Source organism: Sus scrofa, chromosome 18 (genome assembly GCF_000003025.6).
Source record: "Sus scrofa isolate TJ Tabasco breed Duroc chromosome 18, Sscrofa11.1, whole genome shotgun sequence".
Taxonomy (NCBI): Eukaryota; Metazoa; Chordata; class Mammalia; order Artiodactyla; family Suidae; genus Sus; species Sus scrofa.
Genome location: NC_010460.4, coordinates 23,229,089 through 23,256,075, shown reverse-complemented (window position 1 = coordinate 23,256,075; position 26,987 = coordinate 23,229,089). Strand labels below are relative to the sequence as shown.

General features: G+C 38.3%; 2 long non-coding RNA genes across 2 annotated transcripts in view; one reads left to right on the top strand and one right to left on the bottom strand.

Annotated features, from left to right (window-relative positions):
• Window positions 1–26,987, top strand: part of LOC110257515 — a 268,751-nt gene that overhangs the window by 225,537 nt on the left and 16,227 nt on the right. The window lies entirely within an intron of this gene.
• Window positions 4,354–26,120, bottom strand: LOC102164498. The gene is made up of 4 exons (XR_002340244.1): window positions 25,728–26,120; window positions 23,030–23,171; window positions 17,867–17,922; window positions 4,354–8,549 (listed from the first exon to the last, which is right to left on the bottom strand). It is a non-coding gene; the product is annotated as an uncharacterized LOC102164498 (long non-coding RNA).

Here is a 26,987-nt window from a genome sequence, read left to right as displayed (position 1 = left end):
AAAAAAAAAAAAGTCAGTAATTATAATTAAAAACAATTTTCATTCCCAGGAGAAGAAATAGGAATATCAAATCAAAACCTAAGAAAGAAATGCAAAGGACTTATGGGTAGGATGCACGGCTTAGCTTATGAATATTAATAACTCCTTAATAAATAAATATGTGGATGTCATAATCCTGTATAGGAAATAATGTTGCCAAGTTGTGATAGCTCCCTCAAGACAATCTATACATATAAACCATTCTTAAAAGATGGGGCATTCCAAGCCCTATCTTAAAAGATAATGTTTGAACTTGGCAGAATGATCCCAAAATTCACCTAGGAGGAAAAAAAAGCACACAGAATTACTTTGAGTAGAGAAACATAAAATACATGACTGGAGACATGATTGATAATTTTAAATGTCATTTTAAAGTCACAGTACACCAGGTCTATCCCTATCTTCCATGTGTTTCTGTAAGAAATCATTATTTTGACTCATGCTCAGAATGCAGATATATGATAGACTGAAGACAATTATTTAAGAACTTGCTTCTTATTCTCCCACCACTTTCAAAGGATGCATCCCTATTTAGAGAGAAAATACCAAGAGCAAAGCGAAGAAGCCATCAGTAATAAATAAGTACAAAACCAGCACTTACTTAAATGTAAGCAATTTTTTCCCACTCTTCAAATCTCATCTCTAAGACATATTATTTAGTTGGAAAGAAAATAACTTTCGAATAGCTAAAGTAGTATAGATGAATGATGTTCATTCTTTTAAATGTAGCTGGAACATTTTTTCACAGCACCCAACAATGTATCTCGGTTAAACTCAAGAGGTAAAACTTCAACATAATTTATTTCAAACTTGGTACACCTTACTCCATAAGCTATTTAGAACCATTTTGTTAAGTAAAGGGAGATATTTGTAACAATTATTGGTGATCCTAATTTTATGTTATAAAATGTTTGATCTTTTCTGTCTCCTACTAACAGAAAATAAAACTACATGCCAGTTGCCAGATTCATTAGATTTTAGCAGTATAGGATTTTCTCTTTCTCATAAAGGAAATGCTAGAGCATGGTTGCTAATGAACTCAATTGAATTATGTCTGATATATATATATATATATATATATATATATATATATATTCAATTCACATTTAATTACTTCCAAAAGCCAAAGTCCAAAGTTCATTACCCAGGCAGTTGTCGACTGCATTAGTCTGGATGGCAGCCATTCTCCATCCCTTCCTGTATCCATGCATGTAAACCTGCACTGTACTGTGTTCTTTTCCTGTAAGCCAGCGTGATTTCCCACTACCAGGTTTAGCCTCATGACCTGCTTTGGCCAATAAATTGAGAAACAATATGTCACTTTCTAGCCTAAACCACAAGAGGCTTAAGTGTTTGGAAACACTTGTTCTTTTTTTGATTGTGCCATCACCTTGTGAAGGACATGCCCACACCTCCTCATCTTAGATAAACAGTAAGAGACCTGTGCAGAAAAGCTGAGCCCCTCTGAGCCCAGCCAAGATCAGCTGACTCCCTCCCAGGCAAATTAAGGAGCCTCGGTAAGAAAAGAAGAGCAACCCAGTCCAGGCTAGCCTAGATCAGCTGACGGTGGAAGTAACCGTGAGAAATCAGTGAGTATTGTCAGAGGACACCGCTGTGACCTGCTTGGTTGTTCTGCAACAATATTGTACGGTTAGCTAACTGATAAATCCTCATAGGTGCTGAAGGATCACCAAGTCTTACACTGTCCCTCCTGCTTTATGAAGAACTTATAGTTTATAACTAAACATGTCACTGAAATATTACAAATTAAGTAATAAGAAATAGTGTACTGGTTTATTACTTCCATAATACATTCATTACTTGGGACTGACATCATTTTAATCCTCATGACTGCTTTTGGCAGTCTCTTTATATATAATTTATTTCCTCAAGGATTTTTATAATAACACTTGAAAAGTGTATTACTAAGTTTGAACTGAAACATGAAGGCACATTTTTTCTGACAGAAAAGTCAGGAAGTAAGTCTGATTAGCGTAGGGACACTTTGCTGATTGGGTTATAGGGCAGGCTTTCTCCATAAACTTAATAGGTTAATCCTGCAATTTCCAAAGTATTAATAAGAATATATTTAAAGCATGTAATAAGATAAAAAGGAATTTAAGACAAAAATATTGAACTAGAAGAGTGTAATAAAATAATATTTTGATTTTTTTTCTAACCCTTTTGGTCATATTGGGATAATAATACACATCTAAATAAAAGAATATAATTTATAATAAAAACATAATTTATTATAAAATTTATAATAAAAGAGTATAATTTATTATAAGAGTATAAAAGGTATAATTTATAGCCATTTGGTATGTGTTCGTAATTTTTTTTTTTTAACTTAGATATTGAGAAAGCGTGGACTATAATGACAGGGCAACAAATCATTTTTCAAGTCAGGTGCTTTCCAGTTCTTTGCCAATTTGAAATGGGATTTAATTTAAAATGGCTAAAAATAATTTTTGGTGTTATTGGCTGCTGAGATTTTGGCCCTAAAATGTGTTCAACCAGCTATAATTAAAAATAATTTTTGAGGGTAGATCATTGTGATTTTTGTCATTTAAGGACTTGAGTGAGACATCTATAAAAAAGAAATCAAACTTCCATTCCCCTCTACTGATTTCTTCAAAAATAATTTCTCTGTGTTCACTTCTATAAAAACAAACCAACTTAGAATATAATTCATGCAGGACTGTCCCATTTCAGTAGTTGTTTACACACTTGCAGAGATAACTAATTGGAAAAAAAATGCCACTAATCTCAATAAGAGATATATTTCTAATCAAATTCTACTCTTGGTATTCAATAATTATATAGAAATATCAATGCTATAGTTATGATGTACAGTAATAATAGTAATGACTCAAGCCAGAAAAAATTTAATGTTTATAACTGTCCAAAGAAAAATTTTCACTTTTGATATTTTTTTTTCTTCGCAAAGAATAAAGGTAGGATTATCAGTCAAAGTGTTTCAAGAATGAAAAGTAAATGATATTAAGATAAAATTTTATGGCTAAAAAAAATTGAATGGAGGGAGTTCCCTGGTGGCCTAGTGCTTAAGGATTTGGCATTGTCACTACTGTGGTAAGGGGTTTGATCCCAAGCCCAGTAATTTCTACATGCGGTGGGTGTAGTCAAAAAAAAAAAAAAAAAAAAAGGAATGGAAATACTAATTCAAGAGAGAATGAAAGCAAAAGATTTAAAATTCCTAAATGTTAAGGAGGAAACTGTAGATGGATTATTTTGAATCATTATATTTAAATTGCACTAGATATTTAAAAGGGTATTATAATCCTATTTTTTAAATCAAAAGCCAGAATATCTATTTAAATTAGTTATGGGAACTCTTAGATGTTAATTAAAATGTGCATGAGGATGCAAAATTTATTTAAGGAAGTACAAGATGACTAATTTAGGCTCTAGAAGGCTCTACCTAGAGCAAATAAGCATTCAGACCTTTCTTGCATTATGCCAGTATTCTCTTTGAATCTTCTAATTATGATTCAGGCAGGAACAGAAATCCTTGGGTTGTCATGAGAAAACAATACAGATAATGCACATAAGATGAATAGGCCAATTCTTAAAGATGATGTGTCTTAAACCCTGACACATTATATTCATGGGTAGGGGCTAATTTTTCCTGAGCATTTATCATTTTGCAGGTTATATTCTATTTGCATTCAATAACTCATTTAATCTTCATGTTACATCATGAAGTAGATACAACTGTTAGCCCATTTTACAGATTAAAACTGGGGCTTAGAGGGGCTAATTAATGAACCCACAGTTATAGAGTGAGTGAGATAGGCATAAAAACATAGGCAGTCTGATTTAATATGCCAGTCTGTTAAACTTCTCCAGTCTTTCCCTTTTCCCTTTGCTGGGAACCCTTCCCTTCTCCCCACAAATCTTTCATTAATGCCTTCCTCCACTCATTCCACTCTGTGCCTGTAAATAAAAGACAGTAAGGATATACACTAAAGATTAACACTGATGATCTCAGAATGATGGGTTAGCCAGTGATTTTTGTCTTTTTATTTTTTGTATTTATTTATTTTTTTTGTCTTTTTGCCATTTCTTTGGGCTGCTCCCGCGGCATATGGAGGTTCCCAGGCTAGGGATCCAATCGGAGCTGTAGCCTCCGGCCTATGCCAGAGCCACAGCAATGCAGGATCCAAGCCACGTCTGCAACCTACACCGCAGCTCACGGCAATGCCGGATCCTTAACCCACTGAGCAAGGGCAGGGACCGAACCCGCAACCTCATGGTTCCTAGTCGGATTCGTTAACCACTGCGCCACGACGGGAACACCCATGTCTTTTTAAATTATTGACATTTTCCAAACTGTGAGAAAAAAAAAAATTGTCAGATTAGCTCATCATTCAGCAAATAGTCATTTTCTTTCCCCCAACTTTATTCTCTTTCCCCAAGAGAAGCAAACATCTCTATCCCTTCAGAGGTGGGCTTGGCCAAGGAACTTGCTTTACCAGAAGAATGTGGGAAGAAGTGATTGGGTACCAGTCCTAACCCAAGGCTTTAAGAGGCATCTCCCACTTGTACCCACCCATCTAGAGGCTTCTGACTTCTGTCAGGAGAAGATGCCTCAGGTAACTGTGCCTTCCAGCTTGGGTCCACCCACAGATTCTAGCTGGAAGCAGAGAGACCCCAGTCCACTTGTAGAAATGTGAGAAAGACAGACATGCCAGCTGTATTTTGGGGCCTGGGTTTTGCACCACAAAACTAAACAAACAATATATACATACTGCCTTTAAACACTCTTCTTTAATTATCATGCATTATGTACATTTATTTTCCTCCAAAAATCATATACTTATGGATTGCCCTTCATAATACTTCAGAGCTCCTAATCATTGACATTGTTCATGAATCTTTTTTTGTTCTGTGAGCATCTAATTCATTCCTAGGTATTTGATTTTCTATGTAAATTAGATGTTGATACAAAAAAGAAGAGCTAGCGCTAGAAGTCATTTCCTGAAGCACTTGTATCCTGCATCTACCTCTGCACAGCCTTTCCCTACCCCATGTGGAGAGAGCTGGCTGTGCAGCTCCATTCTGTCTGCACTTAAAACAGCCACGGGTTGCCAGGAGAAATCCTGCCGGCCGCAAACACTGAGGTGCAATTTCAACTTTCTGGCAGTTACATGCAATTGGTTAATAACCGTGCACACTGTGATTCTGGTTTTCAGAGTGCCTCCAGTAGGAAGAAAACCCAGGCTCTGTGTGTGTGTGTGTGAGTGAGAGGGAGAGAGAGACTGTAAAACTTTGGAGATTTATCACTTCTTTAAACTAGTGTCAGGTGGCCATTTCCTTAGTGAGGCACAGTCCAAATCAGCCTGTCTTTTGTCAGAATAAGGCGGGGCTCTGTGCCTGGGAATGAGCATGGAACTGTAAAGGAAAGTTGGTTGGTTGGTGTTTACTCATTATCCTGGCCTGTTTATACAGGTAGTTTCCCCAAAAAGAACCAAGATACAATGACTCTGAGTTAGCCAAAGAGGCCGCCTACTATTTCAGACACCAGAAGTCAATTTGACTGTAGAGGGTTGGGATGATGAAAGGTTGCTAATAGATGACTTCCTAACCGAGAACTGGCAGGCTGGGCTCTGTTCAAGCTTAAGCGCTTATTCTGTTACTCTCATTATGCCTTGGTTTGCTTGACAAAACACCACTGGAGATTATCAATCACTGAGAGAATCTGGGATAAAGCTTCTAGGTTGCCTTCTGTTCTTCAAAGAGAAGACACCATCGATCATTCATTTGAAGACAATTCAATGGAAAATATCCCATCTTCAAAGGGAGTTTATGCCTTTAATTACCTCACTTGGTAGGCAGCCTCTACAGTTAAAAGTACAGTTTTTATAGGAATCAACAAGAAAACGTCACCTACGACTGTCCCAAATTGGGAGATTATATATCTTATATGTAAACACAATATATATGCCCTTAATTACGTCACTTGGCAGGCAGTTTCTACAGTTAAAAGGTGAATATATATATATATACACATATATATATATGTGTGTGTGTGTATAAATTTAGTGGAGCAAAAGTATAAAGATATTAAAAATAATGAATTCAGATTAAAGTAGTGAATGATCGCTTTTGAATTCTATAGCTTATTATTTTTGACAGAAACAACTTCTTTAAAAGGAAATAACATTAATAAAAGCCTTTCAGAGGTGACCTTTTAGTGGCAGTAAAATTGAGTTATATAAATTCTATTAATGGTAATGGATGATTTCCACCTAAATCACTCTCTGAAATTATGGAAAACTGCTCATTTCAGAATCATTTTCTGTAAAGGAATTGTTGAAAATGGTTTAGCTCAGTGAAGTCAGTTAACTGAGATTACCCATTCTAAGCTACAACAAAATAAATAGAAAAATTGTGATACCACTCCTATATTTTATGATGTAAAAGTATTTCTGAGTGAGATAATTAATTTCCAAGGGTAAAGGCATTTTTTTATTTGCAATTCAAGAATAGCACAGTGTCTAGCAAAGAAGAGGCAATCAACAATGTTTTCTTAAACTAAATTGACTAGACCTCTTCAATTTTTCTGTTTATCAGAGAAATTATTGACATCTGATCTCATCCTATTCTTCACCCTATAATTTTTTCTTGAATTTCTTATTTAGAAAGGAGAGAACATCAATTTTTTTAAAAGGAATGAATTTCCAATATTTAGTGAGGAGTATTCAAATGTAAATATCAGACCTAATTCAATCAAGCTTATTAGCTACCATAATATAGCGTTCCCTGTATGCTGAAAATTGTATACCGCCAAAATCTAATCAGTCTGGCAACTGCCATGTAGTTTTATTTTTTGTTAGTAAGAGACAGATAACATTAAACATTTTACTCCATGAAATAAAATTAGGATCACCATTAATTTGTATAAATATTTGCTTTTACTTTACAAAATGGTTCTAAATATCTTATGGAGTAAGGTGTACCAAATTTGAAATAGGTTATGCTGAAGTTTTACTTCTGAGTTTTAACCAAGATACAGTGAAAAGGTTGGGTGACACAGCAAGAGGAAGAAGTTTCTAATATTTAGTGAGGAGGGTTACAATTGGATTAGATAGACATTTGACTTGGAGGTGAGGTGATTTGTGTGAAGCAGCTAGAACACAGAATCACACCCAAAGCTGTTTTCCCAGACATGAACTCCTGCCAGTTATAAATAGGGCATAGAGGTCATAGCCTCGGTCCCCAGACCTACTCTGCTCCTTTTAGATCTATATTGCTGGACTTACTATTTAAGTTTCAGTTTTTCTGAGCTACCTAACTCACAGAGTTTTTGTGGAAATGAATTTAGTAATCTTGTGAAGTGCTTCATGCCATGCTTCAAATAGAACACTGTTAAAGAACAGGGTCCCAGCTGTGTAGCACAGGAAACTATATCCAGTCTCCTGGGATAGACCATGATGGAGAAGAATATATATTTCTGGCTCCCTTTGCTGTATAGCAGAAATTGGCACAACACCGTAAATCACCTATATTTTTAAAAAATTAAAAAATAGAACTACTACTGTTTCTCGGAAGGATTCAGACGTTAACTTACAGAACAATCTATGCGGCATTCCACTTGCACGGTTTAACCTAAGGCCACAGAAGTGGCATCCTTTGCTACTACTGCTCATCAGCTCACTGGAATGGATGTATCACTGGTTAGACCAGGGAGAGAGATAATCTTGACTTGAAAGAGACATGAGGCTCTGGGAAAAGGTGGGCATTGCCAAATCTGAGAGACTTACTCAGAGATGCTAAAAGCTCTAAAAATGGCATAGACGATAAATGGGCAAAATATTTTGCCTAAGTTTGGTTTCATCCTTGTACCTAACATGATGCATATATATATATTCTTTCTTAGGTAAAAAAAAAAAAAAAAAAAAAAAGCTGCCAATTAACTGTGAAAACTCTCACCAGTTTGATGTTAGTGTTTTAAGTAGCTTCTCCCTACTCTAACCAGGTTAGCTTAATAATATTAAAAGCTTTGCCTTCTAGGGCAGGGAATTGGGCTGGAGGCTGTTACTGCTGTAAGATTTTTTTCAGATGCCAGGAACAAGGTTTTATATTGTGCATGTGTTAGGTTTCCCAAAAACAAGGTGGGTTGAAGTAGTTAAAAATAATTTTATAGAAGCAAAAGTAGAGGTTAGAGATTTTAAACACTGCTTCTCAGTCACTCCGTGTCTGTCAGTCAGCCAGCATTTACTGAGAACTTCCTTGTAGAAGACCTTTCCTACAGTGGAAAGATGGTATAGATCAAGGAATGTAGAACTCGGAATCTGTTTCCAGGGGATAGTAAGTGGAAATAAGATAATTACAGAAGAAAATTACCTGGTCGTTGTATTTTCCTAGTTCAGTCTTTCAGTCATGGCTGTTTTCATTTTCCTTGTCATTATTACTCATCTATATTGCTGTACTGCTGCGGGATAACTACATTATCAGTCATTCATTTCTCTTCTTGTGAGCAGTTTCTGATAGTAAAGACAATGAGGAAAGTCAGGAAAGCTATGAGGTACCTTGGAGAGAGGAAAGAGGTTCTTCCCAAGAGAGGAGAAACAGGTAGATAGCGAGTAACATAAGCCGTAGCATAGTGTGGCTTATGGGGGGGGGAATCCCCGCCAATTCCAGATAATGCCAACTCAGACATGGGACAAGGTGTTTTCTTTACAGTTCCCACTGCTTGTGGGATGGCATAACGGTACAACCTTTGAAAAATATTTTGGGAGTTCCCGGGGTGGCTCAGTGGTTAACAAATCTGACTGGGAACCATGAGGTTGCGGGTTCGATCCCTGCTCAGTGGGTTAAGGATCCGGCATTGCCATGAGCTGTGGTGTAGGTCGCAGATGAGGCTCAGATCTCGCATTGCTGTGACTGTGGTATAGGCTGGTGGCTACAGCTCTGATTGGACCCCTAGCCTGGGAACCTCCATGTGCCATGGGTGTGGCCCTAGAAAAGACAAAAAAAAAAAAAAAGAAAAGAAAAATATTTTGGCAGTTTTGTACCAACTAAAATATACACATTCCATTATAGCCCTGTCATTCTACTCTGGGTATTTACCTATGGGAAACAAAAGCATTTATCACACAAAGTCTTGTACATGAATGGTCATAGCTACTTTGCTTGACTGAAATGCCCACTTACAGTGAATGGATAAACAAGCTGTGGTACATCCATATCTTGGAATATCACTCAACAGTAAAAAGGAATAAAACATTGATAATGAATGACATGAATGAATTGAAAAATAGTGATGCTGTGAAAGAAGTCAGACAAAAATGTAATAGCCTATGTGATTTCATTTATATAATATTATGCAAAATGCAGTCTATAGTGGCAAAAATATACCAGTGTTTACAAGACTGGGGAGAGCTGGAGAAAGGTTTACAGAGGGGCACGAGGAAATGTGTGGCTGTGACAGATGTGTTCAGTGTCTTGTTTGTGATGATGATGTGTGTGCCTACTGGAATTTATCAGATTTTGTACATTAAATATACGTAGTTTACTATATTTATGATACCTCAATGGAGCTTTTAAAATAGGCTTGAAAAACTTCATCGGAACATTTTAATATGGCTCTTACGCCTGCCACTCCCACATTTTTCCCTCTAAATTCCAGCTACACTAAAGTTCTTGCAGTGACTCAGACTGAGGCTCTCAAACCCTAGTGTTTTCTCCACCTGGAGTATACCTGCTGCCTGCAGCGTAGGTCATCCTACTTAAATTTTAGCTCAGCGAGAGAGCCCTGCTCTCAGATACTCTTCCCTATCTCCACGATAATGTATAGGACTCTCCCTTCTTGGATTTCTCCTTTTGTAGCCTATTATTACAATTTATTGTAAATACCTGTTTCTTTGCTTATACGCATCACCAGAATATAATCCTCATAGTCGAGTGCCACATCTGTTTAATTTACCATCATCTCCCCAGCAATTAATCCTATGGCTGACACAGTGGAAACTTGAAAAATATTTGGTGAATGAATATTTTGCACTTACACATAAAGGGAACACTGTTTCTGGAATGAGGACAAGTGTTCTAGGGCATGGGGGGTGTGCAGGTGGGGACCCTGAGTCTCCGAAGTCTGCATGCAGGAGCTTCACTGAGGAGTGTTCTTAGAAACAATGTTTGTGAGAAAACAGGATTGGGCACAGGGAGACGTTTAACTGAGATACATTTGCAGCAGTAGCCTCTCTGTTCCCATGGAGAACTTGGTTGTGAGAGGGACCGTCAGCTGTCCAAACAGAGGCAAAGGGGTTGGGCTCTGTATCTCCCATGTCTATACTGTAGGTGAAACCTTCAATGAGACAACTCACTTCTGTCAGGGAACGTTCCAGAAAAGACTCAGAGGTGAGCCCTCCCCCTCCAACACACATCTGCTGGGGGATGAGAGTTTTGAATGTGGAAGGGGATCTGGGCTGCAGATGGATGTACCACAGAGGTGATGAGGCAACACATTTCTGCATGAGACAAAGGCTTAGAACTGGCTGTTGAGGGCAAACCTTGTGATGGCCTAGGGACCCATGAGCAGAATGTCACATACCGAACCTTTTCCCTTTTATGTAACTGCTACTCTTAGAACTATTTCTAAAATGTGGCAGAGAAAGCATTAAATTAACCTTTGCAGCGAAAGAAGATAAACTAGAAGTGTCAAACCACTTGTGATTTAGAGTCTTCTGGTAGAAATAAACATTGGCTTCATAGAGAAGAGAATGCCAGAGACAGCTGTTGGGCTAAGAGGAACTGCGTTCAACTGCTAAAGAATTTTATAACTACACAAATAAATTTTAAGAGGAAAAATGTCTGGGGCTGTGAGTTAAATGTGAGTATATTTTTCCCCTCCCGTGCAGTCCAGTGGAATGCAGCTTTCTTCAGTAACATCAAGATTACTTCATAGCTGGAGTTCCCTCGTGGCTCACTGGTTAATGAAACAAACTAGGAACCATGAGGTTTCGGGTTCGATCCCTGCCCTTGCTCAGTGGGTTAAGGATCTGGCGTTGCCATGAGCTGTGGTGTAGGTTGCAGAGGAGGCTCGGATCCCGCGTTGCTGTGGCTCTGGCGTAGGCCAGTGGCTGTGGCTCCGATTGGACCCCTAGCCTGGGAACCTCCATATGCCGCGGGAGCGGCCCTAGAAAAGGCAAAAAAAAAAAAAAAAGATTACTTCATAGGGAAAAGGTAATTACTCTCTCCAGCTACCCGAGCTGATGCAGGGACAATGCTGGATTCTTAACCTACAGCACCACAGTGGGAACTCCCACATCCTTCTTTTAAAAACAAAACAAAACTTTTTCATAGTTCAGAGTAAAATTTGCTCCATAAGTTATTTAAATTTTTTTTTGTAATTGAAACAATTTTTATTACAGATGGCAATAACTCTTTTCAAATCTCTTCTTCTAAAAGAGAATACCAGAACATGTTACCAGTGAAATGGTTTCTATTTATTATATTCTGGATTTATCTCCTTCTGCTTCTCAATTCTCAATCTGGCTTTTGCATGGAGAACAGAGGATGCAAAATATAATTCCAGAAGGACAAAGGGCGTTAAATTTTCTTTATGATTAAGACAAATCTATAAGTCAAACATTTAAGTGTTTAAAATGAAAGACAGTTTTCAATAACTTGAATTCTTACACTGATTTAAAAACTTCCGGTATGTCACAGAGGTTATGAATAAGTATCTGATTGTTTAAATCCTAGCTTTGCCTCTTAGTAATTTTGTGACTTTGGACAAATACTTAAATTATTTATCTCAGGTTCCTCATCTATAAAAGAGAAAATAATAGTATTTTTTATCAGGCTGTTGCAGGAATAAATTTGGTAGTATACGTAGAAATAAACTGTAGACTTCTGAGAACTATTCAAATATTAGGAACCTAGGAAAGAATCCTATTCTCTAGACACTTCTAGTTACAATTACTCATGTCATTTAAAAAAAATTGTTGCATTTTTTATTAAACTCATTTTTAAATAAACGTGTTAAATTATGTATCATGTATACTTAACATTATAAATACAATGAAAAAGTTTTATGTATCTGTAACATATGATAATCACGTTTTTCCAAATATTGGCAAGAATATATCCATTAAAAAAGATTTTCCTGTGTACTAAGATTACCCCCAGACCTAGCAATAACGTGTTAACATGGGCTCTCATATGAATAGACCCTCATTATATTAAGCCAGATGTATATTTGTTAGGGGTACAATTGCTGTTCAGGGGTACAATTCCTCACCAGAAGAAGGTATTAGAATCACCTCTTGGCCAAGGAAACATACTCAAACCTGGGTCCCCACATCAAGATGCTGTTCAGTGGTTTTTCTGGGTCATATGAATTTGTCTCCTTAAAAAGTTTCCACCAACTATTTGGATGAAAAAAATCTATGGAGGAATGACAAGGAAATCATACCTCCTTTTGGCCTTTTACTTCACTCCCGAACGAGTTGAGATATTTGTCAAAACCCAGAAAGCCATGCAGCCACAGGATTCAGGAGAAGCTGGCCACTTCCACGTCAGAGTGATGGGTTCTCTGAACAGCACCTGGGACTCCCTCTTTTAAGGACCCCTTTTCCTCTCTTCCCTGCATTTGGTAAATATAGTCTGAAGCATTTTCCTCACATGACCTTAGAACTTGATACTCAAGGTGAGGGGCACTGGCATCATCTGGGTGCTTGTCGGAAATGCAGAATTTCAGCCCCCCTTGAGAGAAGTCACATCTGAATCTGAATTTCAACAAGATCCTCAGTTGAGCTTAAGTTTAAGAAGCGCTGTGACACAATGCCAAGTAGTACCCAGAGGAAAGAGTATGGAGTGCCTGCTCTTTAGAGAGGAATTGTGTTCCTTTTACTCTTTTCATTGAACTTCCCCCCCCCCCAAGGTTGCTTAATTGGTTGGCTGATTTGACATCAGAACCAAAAATTGAAGGGAGAAGTTGAAGTTAGGTGAAGCCTTAGGTAAGAGGAGGTAAAGAACCTCTTGAGGGAGTTCCCGTCGTGGCGCAGTGGTTAACGAATCCGACTAGGAACCATGAGGTTGGGGTTCGGTCCCTGCCCTTGCTCAGTGGGTTGAAGATCCGGCATTGCCGTGAGCTGTGGTGTAGGTTGCAGACGTGGCTCGGATCCCACGTTGCTGTGGCTCTGGCGTAGGCCGGTGGCTACAGCTCCGATTCGACCCCTAGCCTGGGAACCTCCATATGCCGCGGGAGCGGCCCAAGAAATAGCAAAAAGCCAAAAAGCCAAAAAGCCAAAAAGCCAAAAAAAAAAGAACCTCTTGAAACTTGTTATCCATCCCAGGTTTGGAACAGGACACTTGGTGATGCACAGTGGGCAATGGGCCTTGTCCTCTGTACACGCAGCTTGGGGAGCCCTGGTGAGGAGGTGTCAGCTGGTAGATGATTGAGTGAGTCACGGTTCCCCCCATCAGAGGCAAAACCAAATGCAAATGCAGGCGGAGACACATCAGAGTAAAAATGGGACTCTGCCTGCATTTGCATTTCTTATCATTAAGCATATATTAAACAATAAGCCATTTTTTTCTTTTTTAATGACAAAAACATTATCACTCTTATCATTAATAAAATGTACTCTAACATCAGTGATAGCAGGGTGTTTCATGGCTCTCCCTATAATATCGGTGGGTGGGAAGAGAAGAGAATGTATCACAGAATCATATTTGTTTCTAAGCTCTCTTTTTATTTCATTATTTTTAATTTTCTGTTCCTTTGCTGAGAAATGAAGCAATCCAATACAGCCCTCCTATAGCACCATTATTTGAATGGATATGTGTAAATTTTACCATGTTCAAGGTTCAAGCTAGCTTAAAAACAAATTCTGAAGAGAGAAGGAGATTAAGCCAACTTGAGTCAGGTGTCTAGTTCTGATCTAATCAGCTATGGGCTGAGGGTAGGGGATATAGAGTATAAATAAAGATGAGAAGGGCTCACTTCCCTGGGCAAGGTGGGCATTTCCAAAGAGGAGGGACTGAGAAGATACCCAGTGGGTACCCTATACCAGCCATCTTTCAATATAGATGATTCTAACTAGATTTGGCATTAGCACCCATACCAAATAAGTGAAGAATAAAGAAAAGTTTATATTGTGAGACCGGTAACCATGTCAAAGGTAGATTTATATTAATATCCTTTATATGACTTCTATGAAGGTATTTCTGCTTTGTGACTATTCCTAGCAGAGCAATCAAAGAAGCTTTTTTTTTCTTTTTAAAAAAGAATGAAGATATGTGATTTTGGCAAAAGTATTGAAAAATTATATTCCCTGGAATGTTTGCTGGTAGGCTAAATTTATATGGTCCATTTGGAATTTTTTTAAAAGGTATAAACATTTAAAAGGTGTTCCCTGTAAGCGAGAAATTCTTTTATCTACAAGGTTATCCTATTTAAATATCTGCTAAAACAGTAGGATTATTAAGGAACATTGAGTGCTCTGTATCTGTTGGCATTGTTCTAAGTGCTTTACAAATGTTAACTCATTATCACCCTAGCTCCATGGGGTAGATACTATTATTATCAAGAAACTGAGGCCCAGAGCAATGAACCAAGTTGCTCAAGGGTACCCCGTAGTGGAGCCAGTGTCCAACCAACACTGGGTCGGGCATTATTTTAAAAAAATTTTTTTTATTTTTTTGCTTTTTTTAGGGCTGCACCTGTGGAGGTTCCTAGGCTAGGGGTCGAATCGAACCTGTAGCTGCTGGCCTACACCACAGCCACAGCAACACCGGATCTTTAACTCACTAAGCATCCTGCGTCCTCATGGATGCTAGTCTGATTCCTTAACTGCTGAGCTTTAACTGGAACTCCTGGACTGGGCATTCTTAACCACTGCATCTCGTTGCTTCTCTCAGGAGAGCTACATGTACACAGAAGGCTACCCACTACAGCACTATTTGTTTATAGAACAAAACTGGAACCAAACTCATATCCATCAATAGGAAAATTAAGTAAATTACAAGTACTTCCAACACTTCAACTAAACTTGTGCCAAAGTTCCATTTGGAGCAAACCTATAGAAATACTTGAAATATATAACAGATTTTTTAAAAAATTTTATTATAGTTGATAGACAGTGTTTCTTCAATTTCTACAATTGAAGAAACTTCAATTTCAAAGAAATTTCTTCAATTTTTGTGAAGTGACCCAGCCATACAAATGAATAAATGAATGAATAAATATTCATTCTTTCTTTCATGCTATCTTCCATTATATTCTAATCCAAGAGATTGGACATAGTTCCCTGTGCTGTACAGTAGGACCCCATTGCTTATCCATTCTAAATATAATAGTTTGCATCTACCAACCCCAAACTCCCCATCCATCCGACTCCCTCCTTGCTGGAAACCACAAGTCTGCTCTCCATGTCTGTAATCTGTTTCTGTTTTGTAAATAGCAACATTTGTGCCATATTTTAGATTTCCTATATAAGTTATATCAGATGGTATCTGTCTTTCTGACTTACTTCATTTAGTATGCAGATGTCTAGTTGCATCCATGTTGCTGCAAATGGCATTATTTTGTCCCTTTCATGGCTGACTAGTAGTTCACTATATGTATGTACTACATCTTCTTAATCCAGTAATCTGTTGATGGACATGTAGGTTGCTTCCATGTCCTGGCTACTGTGAATAGTGCTGCAATGAACATAAGAGTACATGTGTCTTTCTGAGTGAATGTTTTGTCCAGATATATGGCAGGAGTGGGATTGCTGGATCATAGAATAGTTCAATATTTAGTTTTCTAAGGAATCTCCATACTGTTCTCCATAGTGGTTGCACCAATTTACATTCCCACCAACAGTGTAGAAGGGTTCCCTTTTCCCACACTTTCTCTAGCATTTTTTATTGATATACATAAGAATTTTTTTCTTTTTACTTTATGTGCCAAGGATTGGGTGGATCATTCATCAGTTACATGTATGGGCCACCTCACATCCTTCTGTAGCTCACTAGTTGCTATGTGAACCTTTCTGCTGCTCAAGAATCTCGGCTGCAAAGATTTCCAATAGTATCCTGCTATGATGGGTCAGGGCACATTAGACCCTTTTAAAGGTTTGCAGCTATTTCTTTTCCAAGTAACTACATTGTAAACAATGCCACATTTGTCCCATATTGGAGCATTTTTACAGAATAGACTGCCTTTTAAAAAAGTCTTTTACCAGATTGTTGACATTCTTACATAAAAATGATTATTTTTCTAACTGCTTTAGAAATTAAGACATGCCTATTTTTTTAAATGCCTGTAACCCTGGTTTTCCAGACAATTTCTGTAAAATAGATGCTGCCGTGTGCACACTAAAATGGCTCTGAGATGGGCATGTACTTTCAGTTTTGCCCCATCTAACCTTATGTTGGGGAAAAAGTTTGTATGGAAGATCCACATCTCTCGCCCTCACTTCCTAGCAATAAAAATTTGCTAAAAATCTGCTTGGATTAGGGGCTCATGCCTTTAGCCCTGAAGCCCATAAAATGACTGACATCAGAAGGAATGAGAAATGCAACTTCCTTGGACAGGAATATCAGGTGGTTATGACAGGGGTCTCTCCAGATCCTGCAGAAGGTTTATTCAGCAGCCCACTTGGCAATTCTGCCAGCTTGGCTGCCACAGCTGTCTTCTCATCTGAGGACAGAGTTTCAAGGCTCAGAATGGTTCACAAGGAAACTGGAATCTAAGCTCTTCTCAGGATCCCTGCTCCTTCTCAAGAGCACAGTGTCGTCATTCATCTATCCACTGACTGACTTACCACCATGGGAAGGACATATAGAAAGACATCAGTGGTCATAACAGATGAGGAAGGAGGGAAAGAGAATAACCCCCAATGCATTCTCCCAACCCTTCCCCACCCACACTTGCCCCTCGGGCTTCAGGGCTAATTCCCTGAAATTACTCCACTGTTAACATAGGCTTACTTATAAAGATTGATTGAATAATCTGGCTGATAAATCACTGAGGCAATTAGAACAAGAGATCCTGAGGAAACTACAAAATCTGTTTTTGTCATCAGAACTACCAGTTTAGGATTATTTATGACACTTTTAAGACTGTCACTGATAGTCAAGATCTTTGCTGCTCTGAAGGTTCCTGAGGCCAGGGCTTCTAAATCTAAAATCAGGAATGGGCCTAAGAATCGGTATTGATTGTAAAGCTCCCAAGGTGGTTTTTATGCAGTCAAACCTACAAAATGTTCTTTGATTGAAGTTTGGGAATAAAGAATATCTAAAATTAATGTAGTGAATTCCGGGTGGCTGAGGGGAAATCAATCAAATCAGTTGTTTTAACTGAAGTTTGTCCTTAAGGAGATAAATCGATTACAGGAATTTCTTTTTAAAAATCAACAGTTTTGTTGGCACAATATAAACAAAAAGGAGCACTTTCTGAAAAATTCCCTTAAGTAAAAATGAGTGAAAAGGCAAATTTGATCAATAGAATTACAAATGTCAACAACATTTGAAGAAACATTAAGAACTGGGTCAAGCAAAAACAATGATTCTTGCTGTTCCTTCTTTCTACCCATTACCTCTAAATTGAAATAAGATTTACTTTATGTCTGCCTTGCTGGAACATAATGATTACCCTTCTGGATAAGCAGCAGAATATACAATTAGTGGCTGAGTTAGCTTAATCTCTTCAGTGAACTGTCCTTCCCACCATCTTGCAGGAGGTCAGACGAGCAGTGTCACAGCCTTGCATACTCCATGGCTTAGGTTGTCAGGGAGTGAGGAGGTGACTGAGGCAGCCAACTGCCCATGAGTCCAGAGCATTCCTTCCATCTTTCAATCTTACCTTTCAAATTTAAAATCTTTAGGTTTTCTCCAGGAGACATTGCACTTGATGATATTCTGCAGGAAATCAAAGAAACACAGAAGTAAAATCAAAAAGGCAAGCACGAGAGAGTGGACTTCTTCCTCTCTGTCACCCTGGGGGTCTCTAGAACATGGTAGAAACCCTACCGATGAAAGCTCACCCCCTAGGGCTGGGAGGAAGGGAATCTTTTTGCAGCAACATGGATGAAACTAGAGACTCTCATCCTGAGTGAAATAAGGCAGAAAGACAAAGACAAATACCATATGATATCACTTATATCTGGAATCTAGTATACGGCACAAAGGAACCTTTCCACAGAAAAGAAACTCATGGACTTGGAGAATAGACTTGTGGTTGCCAAGGGGGAGGAAAAAGGAGTGAGATGGACTGGGAGTTTGGGGTTAATAGGTGCAAACTGTTGCATTTGGAGTGGATGAGGAATGAGATCCTACTGTATAACAATCATTTGTGATGGAACATGATGGAGAATAATGTGAGAAAAAGAAAAAATATATATGACTGGGTCACTTTGCTATACAGTAGAAATTGACATATATATATCCGTTTTTTCAACTATAATGGAAAAAATAAAAATCATAAAAAGTTACAAGGATAATTATGAGTTTTCTCTTGGAGCCAGGTAGGTATTTAAGACCAATGAAGTATCAGGAGAGAAATTTGGTTTCAGTAGAGCCTCTCAGGAAGGTCTCACTGTATTTTTATCTGGAATGGGGACTAATGCTCTATAAAGAAATCTAAATTATAATAAGTAAGGATTTTCACTGGTTCACTGTGAGTACTATTTCTACTGCTTCCATTGCTATTACTGCAGGTGACCACGTACTGAGGGACAACTGGTCTACCAAGGAAGAGGCCAGGGTCCAAGAATTTCCCCCCAGACCCTATGAAAATGAGGAAATTAAATCTCACATAGGGTAAACTCATCAGTAGGTCTTCATATAGCCAGTGGAGGAGTCTGAATTTGAACCCAGATCCATCTTGACTCCAAAGGCTGAACTCTTCTTGCTTGGTATATACTACTATTTCTAAATACAGTGATTAGTGCTATCATTTACCAAATACCCACCAAGGGCCATGCACTTTGCATTTATTATCTCATCCTCACCACAAGGAGGAAATTAAAACTCATAAATAACTGCCTCAAGGTCACATAGGTGGTTATTTGCAGAAATGGAATTAATTTTTTTTTTGCACATTTCTTTTCACATTTTTTCTCATTTATATATATATTTTTTTCTACTGTACAGCATGGTGACCCAGTTACACGTGCATTCTATTTTCTCACATTATCATGCTCCATCATAAGTGAATAGACACATTCCCAGTGCTATACAGCAGAATCCCATTGCTAATCCATCCCAAAGGCAACATTCTGCATCTCTTTACCCCAAGCTCCCAGTCCCTCCCATTCCCTCCCCTTCCCCCTTGGCAAGTCTATTCTCCAAGTCCATGAGTTCCTTTTCTGTGGAAAGGTTCCTTTGTGCTGGATATTAGATTCCAGATATAAGTGATATCATATGGTATTTGTCTCTCTCTTTCTGACTTACTTCACTCAGGATGAGAGTCTCTAGTTCCATCCATGTTGCTGCAAATGGCATTATGTCATTCTTTTTTATGGCTGAGTAGTATTCCATTGTGTATATATACCACCTCTTCCGAATCCAATCATCTGTCCCATGGACTTTTGGGTTGTTTCCATGTCCTGGCTATTGTGAATAGTGCTGCAATGAACATGCGGTTGCGTGTGTCTCTTTTAAGTAGACTTTTGTCCGGATGTATGCCCAAGAGTGGGATTGTGGGGTCGTATGGAAGTTCTATGTATAGATTTCTAAGGTACCTCCATACTGTTCTCCATAGTGACTGTACCAGTTTACATGCCCACCAACAGTGTAGGAGGGGTCCCTGTTCTCCACAGCCCCTCCAGCATTTGTTATTTGTGGACTTATTTGATGGCCATTCTGACTGGTGTGAGGTAGTATCTCAAGGTAGTTTTGATTTGTGTTTCTCTAACAACCAGGGATGTGGAGCATTTTTTCAAGTGCTTGTTGGCCATCTGTATATCTTCCTTGGATAAATGTCTGTTCAGGACCTTTGCCCATTTTTCAATTGGGTTGTCAGCTTTTTTCCTGTTGAGTTGTATATGTTGTTTGTATATTTTAAGAGATTAGGCCCTTGTCCATTGCATCATTTGAAACTATTTTATCCCATTCTGTAAGGTGTCTTTTTGTCTTCTTTTTGGTTTCCTTTGCTGTGCAAAAGCTTGTCAGTTTGATTAGGTCCCACTGGTTTATTTTTGCTTTTATCTCTGTGGCTTTGGGAGACTGACCTGAGAAAACATTTGTAATGTTGATGTCAGAGAATGTTTTGCCTATGTTCTCTTCTAGGAGTTCTAGGTGTCTTATCTTATATTTAAGTCTTTCAGCCATTTTGAGGTTATTTGGGTGCATGGTGTGAGGGTGTGTTCTAGTTTGATTGATTTGCATGCAGCTGTCCAGGCTTCCCAGCAATACATGCTGAAAAGACTGTCTTTTTCCCATTTTATACTCTTGCCTCCTTTGTCGAAGATTAATTGACTAAAGGTGTCTGGGTTTCTTTCTGGGTTCTCTTTTCTGCTCCATTGGTCGGTCTGTCTGTTTTGGTACCAGTACCGCACTGTCTTGATGACTGTGGCTTTGTAATATTGCCTGAAGTCTGGGAGAGTGATGCCTCCTGCTTGGTTTTTGTTCCTCAGAATTGCCTTAGCAATTCTGGGTCTTTTGTGAATCTATATAAAGTTTTGGATTGTTTGTTCTAGTTCTGTGAAAACTGTCATGGGTAATTTGATAGGGATTGCATTGAATCTGTAGATTGCTTTGGGTAGTATGGCCATTTTTATAATATTCATTTTTCCAACCCAGGAGCATGGAATACCTTTCCATTTCTTTACATCTTCTTTAACTTCCTTGATTAATGTTTTATAGTTCTCGGCATGTAAGTCTTTTACCTCCTTGGTCAGGTGTATCCCCAGGTGTTTGAGTTTTTGGGGTGAATTTTAAAAGGTATTTCTGTATTCCTTTTCTAATATTTCATTGTTAGTATGCAGAAATGCGACTGATTTCTGAATGTTAAACTTATATCCTGCTACTTTGCCGAATGTGTTGATCAGTTCAAGTAGTTTTTGGGTTAAGTCCTTAGGGTTTTCTATATATAGTATCATGTCCTCTGCATACAGTGACAGGTTTACCTCTTCTCTTCCTATTTGGATGCCTTTCATTTCTTTTGTTTGTCTGATTTCTGTGGCTAGGACTTCCAATACTATGTTGAATAACATTGGTGAGAGTGGGTGTCCTTGTCATGTTCCAGATTTAGTGGGAAGGCTTTTAACATCTGTCTATCTGCCTCATTTTCTTTTCTCCTACACTGCATAGGTATGATGGAACAGAGGTGGGTGTTTGGACTGTCTGCTTTAGAAAACATTTCATCATAACAGTTTCATAAATAACATAAAGTTCATGAAAAAGAAAAACACTGGTCTTTCCATCCTTTCCTTTTGCATCCCTTCTATGACCATATCAAAAAAGACCTTTGTTCTTTCTAATTAACTCTTCTATTTATGGTAGGAGATGAAGGCAAACTAGGGATGGAAGAGAAAAATAAGAGGTTTTTTGTTTAACTGCAGAAAGGGCAATTTTGTCTTAAAGATATTTAAGCCACTGAACCCCTCCCTTAATGAGCTGAAAATATTAATTTGAATTTCTGCAGAGGAACAATTAATAGTTATGCCCATGGGAAGAATGCAGTGTTTCTACTGGAACATGTCAATCCTTCCATTAATTTAACGGAAACTCAAAATGAAGGAAACATCTGGAAAACACATTCTATGATAGCCATTATAAATCTGTGAAAAACCAAAGCATAAATTGGATACAAGCACAACTCAGAGTCCTAAGAGTAAAATCATTATTATCAAGAAAGCGTGAATTTTGCCTTTTGCTTTGTAGAACTAGTTCTAGCCTCTGTGCCTCCTCTAACAAACCAACACAACATTGATCCATCAAAGTGGGTTGCAAAATCCTATATAAACTATGTGCTCTTTCTACATTCAGTGCATTAAAGAAGAAGTCTGTGGAAAAAAATGTTAAAGCTTGTTCAGAAAGTTAAGTGTTGGGTAATTCCAACGGTTTAGAGAGATCTGCCATCAGAAAAGCAAAGAGACCATCTGCAGCCTGGAATGTGTGGTGGGTGAATTCCGGAGTGATTCTGGGGGAGATTTGCAGGCTGTTCCGTACATATCACCAGTCACAGCTGTAATAGTATTTTTTTTTTTTGTTATAGCACTTCCCTTTTTTGATATCCACAGGGTTTATGTCAAGAAAGAAAATGTTCTTCCTTCCTACAGCTTCTGATTAACTTACCTTGTCAGCACATCCCGCTTTCCCAAGATTAAAAAAAAACTCCAGTAAATCTTTTAAAATACTAATTTTTGTTTTCTATCCCTATGAAAGAAGAAGAATACAAATTTTGGGCTCTGCTAGTTTTGTTGCCCTGATTATCAAACCACACTTAACATACCTGTTAACAAAATGACAAACTTGGTAAGGGGATTACCTTGCAGCTTCTGTTTTGTCCTTGAAATTCCTAAACTCCTAGGGGGAAAACAAAGAGCTGTAGCTTTAAATTTAGTTAGGGCTGCTTAGCTTTGGATTTGATAAAAAATTACATGACCATGTTAGTATTCTCTCCCTCTCCATTCCTCCCTATCCTCCGCCCCAACCATGTATGTATGGATGTGTGTGTGTGTGTTTGTGTATAAGTATCTACCAGGTGTGGAGCAAGGGGCCATCAACTTATCAAAACTCAAAACTTGCCCTTCTTGCTGTCTCTAATGAGCATTCAAGAAGCAGTAGTTCATTATATCACTTGGTAAAAATATGTCAGTATAACACAGAGAGCACTATATTAAAATAGAGTATACTTGCCCATTTCAAAACATGGAGCACATTGTTATTATTCAAGTTTTGAAATTAACCTGTTGTGTGCCCTGGGACATGCCACACACACATAACACTCACATACATGCTCGCGTTGGCACCTCCATTGTCCTCTCTTTGTAAAGTAAGGAGGTTGGCCCACTGTTTGTACCTTGAATGGACTCACTGTTCAGCCAGATCCCTCTCCACCTGCTTCTTTGGGAAGAGCATGTTTCTTTTCTTTGTGCCCCGTTCCAGCGAAAGGAATGTGGGAGAAGTAACTGAAGGTGGGTTCCAGTCAGAGAGTTCTGAGCCTAAATGTTAAGAGACATGGCAAGTTTTTATTCATGTATCTGGGATCTTCCAAACATTGTCAGTAGAAGACCACCCCGGGGCAGCTGCAGACATAGAATGAGACTCATAAAGCAGACCTGATCCAGAAGGCCTGGGGTCCTGAGCTAGCACACTGAAGCAAAACCTGCCAAACATGAGAGCAAATGATTGTCGTTTCATGCCACTGAGCTTTGGGGTGTTTTGTTTCATGGCACTCAGAGTGGTGATACAGGAGCAATGCACCAGCATAGCTTATAGCATTAATAATTTCTGTGATTCTAATTCTATGTTTTATTGTAGATTATGCCTATCAAATACTTATTCATCTTTAAAAAGGTATAAGGTATGCACATGAATAATAATATGATTTCTTGGTAGCTTTCAAAGGTTTTTGTTTTACATGTTTTTATGTATGCTTATTCAGTCTAGACTTAATTCAGTGATTTAATTTTAATAAACCATCTTCTCTGACATGCACATGAAGAAGTCAGATGAGAAGTTGTTTTCAGGGTGGTATCCTCAACTCTAAAACTCTTCCCATCATGTTTTGACCAAATTATTTCTTTAAAAGACTGGTACAAATTCTATTTAAGTATCTCCTTTTTTCCCCTCTGACCTAGCATAGGCGTGAAGGACTTGGAAATTTTGACAAATATAATATAGCCTCTGAAAAATCACAGTGCTGATTAGGATGGACATATCAACATTACATCTTTTGCTGGTTTATTTTGTGCATTTAGATGGTGGATGCGGTAGATGATTTTGCTGTGAGTGGCTCTCTGGATGACTATCCTGGGGAACTGCATGGTAACAAATTCCACACTGGCATGAGCAAGGCCAATTGAGATGTAATCCTTCAACAAGACTGAGAAACTCTCACATTCTTGCCCTCCAGTGTTAACCCCTCCTGTTCACAGGTCACTTCCTGTGTTGCTGCACCAAAAAGTGGCTCTTAGAGCCATATATTTTGCACCTGCCTCAAGGAATTAACTTAGCTGCTCCCCTTATTAGAATACTTTGTACACTTCATTACTTCAGAGACCTTACTGAAAATGTGACCCTGGGTAGCTGGTGTTGCCGTCTTTGTGAATTGAAAGCTAACCAAGCTTAGAGCTAGATTAAGCGGCATGGAAATTCAAGCAGACAGCTGGTGCCCTAATCCCAGATAGAAATGTTACACTTAGATCTAATGTTTCATTCTTATGCTGAAGAGGGCCCAAATGGAACAACATAACAAAATTCTTCAAGGCATTAATAATCTCTTTTTCTTACTCTGTAGTCATTGGAAACCTAGCCATAGATTGTAGTTGGCCATTATGATAGGTGTCACAAGAAGGAAACAACTATCTCTGTCCCTCTATCTATCTATCATCTACCTACCTACCTCTCCCCTTCCCTCTCTTTCTTTTCTTTTCTTTTTTTTTTTTTGTCTTTTTTGCTATTTCTTTGGGCTGCTCCCATGGCATATGGAGGTTCCCAGGCTAGGGGTCGAATCGGAGCTGCAGCCCCCGGCCTGCACCAGAGCCACAGCAACGCAGGATCCGAGTCGCGTCTGCGATCTACACCACAGCTCGTGGCAACGCCGGATCGTTAACCCACTGAGCAAGGGCAGGGATCGAACCTGCGACCTCATGGTTCCTAGTCGGATTCATTAACCACTGCGCCACGACGGGAACTCCCCCTCTCCATCTTTCTATGTAGAAAGATGGAGAGGGGTTAGCTTGCTTATTTTCTGATTAGGAAACCCTAATTTATTTTTATTTTTGTTTTTTTGTTGTTTTTTTGGGGTTTTTTTTTTGGGGGGGGGACCCTAATTTAAAAATCAGTCTAGGCTCTTATGAATTGAAAATCAGACTTTTTCCTTATTAGTGTTGATAGAGCAAAACACTTTATAGGCCCTCATTGGTTGGTTCTTTGCAAACTGATTATGCTGTGCAGGAAAATAAATTCTTTAAGCTTCATCCTCCATGAGCCAAAATCACAGATGACTTTTAAAATAACAAAAATTAGCACAAATGGAAGTGGGCTTTCGTACTGGCTATTTTAAATATTCATGAAGAAGGCTGCTAATTTACTTTTGACTACTCTGCATGTTTTCTGACATGGATATTTTCTGTCTGAATGCATATTTTACTTCTCAGGAAAGAGAAGAGACAGTGAAAGGGAAATGACATTACTGACCATCGACATCAAGAATTTTGCTATGAGTGATGTAAAATTTTTCAATTTACTTCTTGACAGATTAATATTGTTATCAATCAGGATAATAATACGTTATATAACCTTCGAATAGCCAAATTTGGATACCTTTATTCAGCCATGTCACAATAGATTAAAATGGTATTATTATTTCTTTATTATTTCAAGAAGGAAGACACAGGGGTTTAGGTCTCCTATTCAAGGCCACACAATGTTTCAGTGATCAAGACAGGCTTAATATGGTGTCCAGATGTCTCAAGCTTGGTATGTGGTATCCAAATAACTGACTTATTTCCCTATTTAGTAAAATACTTAATTTTCCGATAACTTTTACTTACCATAGATCTCAGTAGCAATCAGAGTTTAAACTTCATTATTTCTCACAATGTAACTCATTGCCATCTCCTTTGCAGTAAAACAAAAGTTCTAATAAAACAATAAAAATAATTTAAATCAGCCTTATTCTTCAGGCCAGTTTAAATTTGATTACCAAAAAAATTTCCCTCAATGTTACTGAAACTATTAACTAGACCATCTCTATTCTTAAGTTTGATAACATGCTTTTACTTTTTCATGGCTTTGTATAACTAAGCAATGTTTATCTTCTCTCCTAGAAACACAGTGAGGTCAGGTATTCTATCTTAAATAATAATAAATCTGGGAGTTCCCATTGTGGTGCAACAGAAACAAACCCTACTAGTGTCCATGAGGATGCAGATTCAATCCCTGGCCTCCCTAAGTAGGTTAAGGATTCAGTGTTGCCATGAGCCATGGTGTAGGTTGCAGATAAGGTCCGGATCTGACATTGCTGTGGCTGTGGCATAGGCCGGCAGCTTCAGCTCCAATTCGACCCCTAGGTTGGGAACTTTCATATGCCAAAGGTGTGGCCCTGAAAAAAATTTAATAAATCCTATCTTCTGCTAATCTTGGGCCTCTTGTGTGTTTTCTTAACAAAACAAGTTGGTCATGTAGCAAGATTCACACTCCCGACAAGTATCGCCCAACATGAAAAATAATGAAAGCCCATGGATTTGATGTAATTTTTCTGGAAATTCCAGCAAAGATGGTGCTTAACTCCATTTATGGTGCACTGACAACTGTATTTAGTGACCATTGAGTCTCCATCACATCTATATGAAGTGTATGTGTCATGTAGCCATTGTTACATTTTCTTTGCCTTTGCAAATGTATGACACTTACATTCACTTGGTTTTCTTTGGAAGCACCAAGTCCAAGTCATCTCTGGCTTCTCTCACACATCTTAAAGTGTGTGTATGTGTGCGATAGTAACAGCTCTCATCCTGTCCTCAAGATTAGTTACAGGCTGGACAAATACTTCTGATGACTACGATTTACCTAGATAACCTTCTGAGACCTTAATTTATACTGTCTGTAAAATAGCCTCTTTTGCCAATCAAAGAGCAATTTTCCTTATGGAAGCCCTGATACTGACACAAGTTAACTTGCCCAACATTAGACATCTAGGAAGTTGATGAGCTACAATCAATATTAGGTTTATCTTATTCCATAGACTTAGCACTGGCTCACTGTTTACTCAATGAAGGTGATAATAGCACTTGATTCAAAGTCTGGCCATA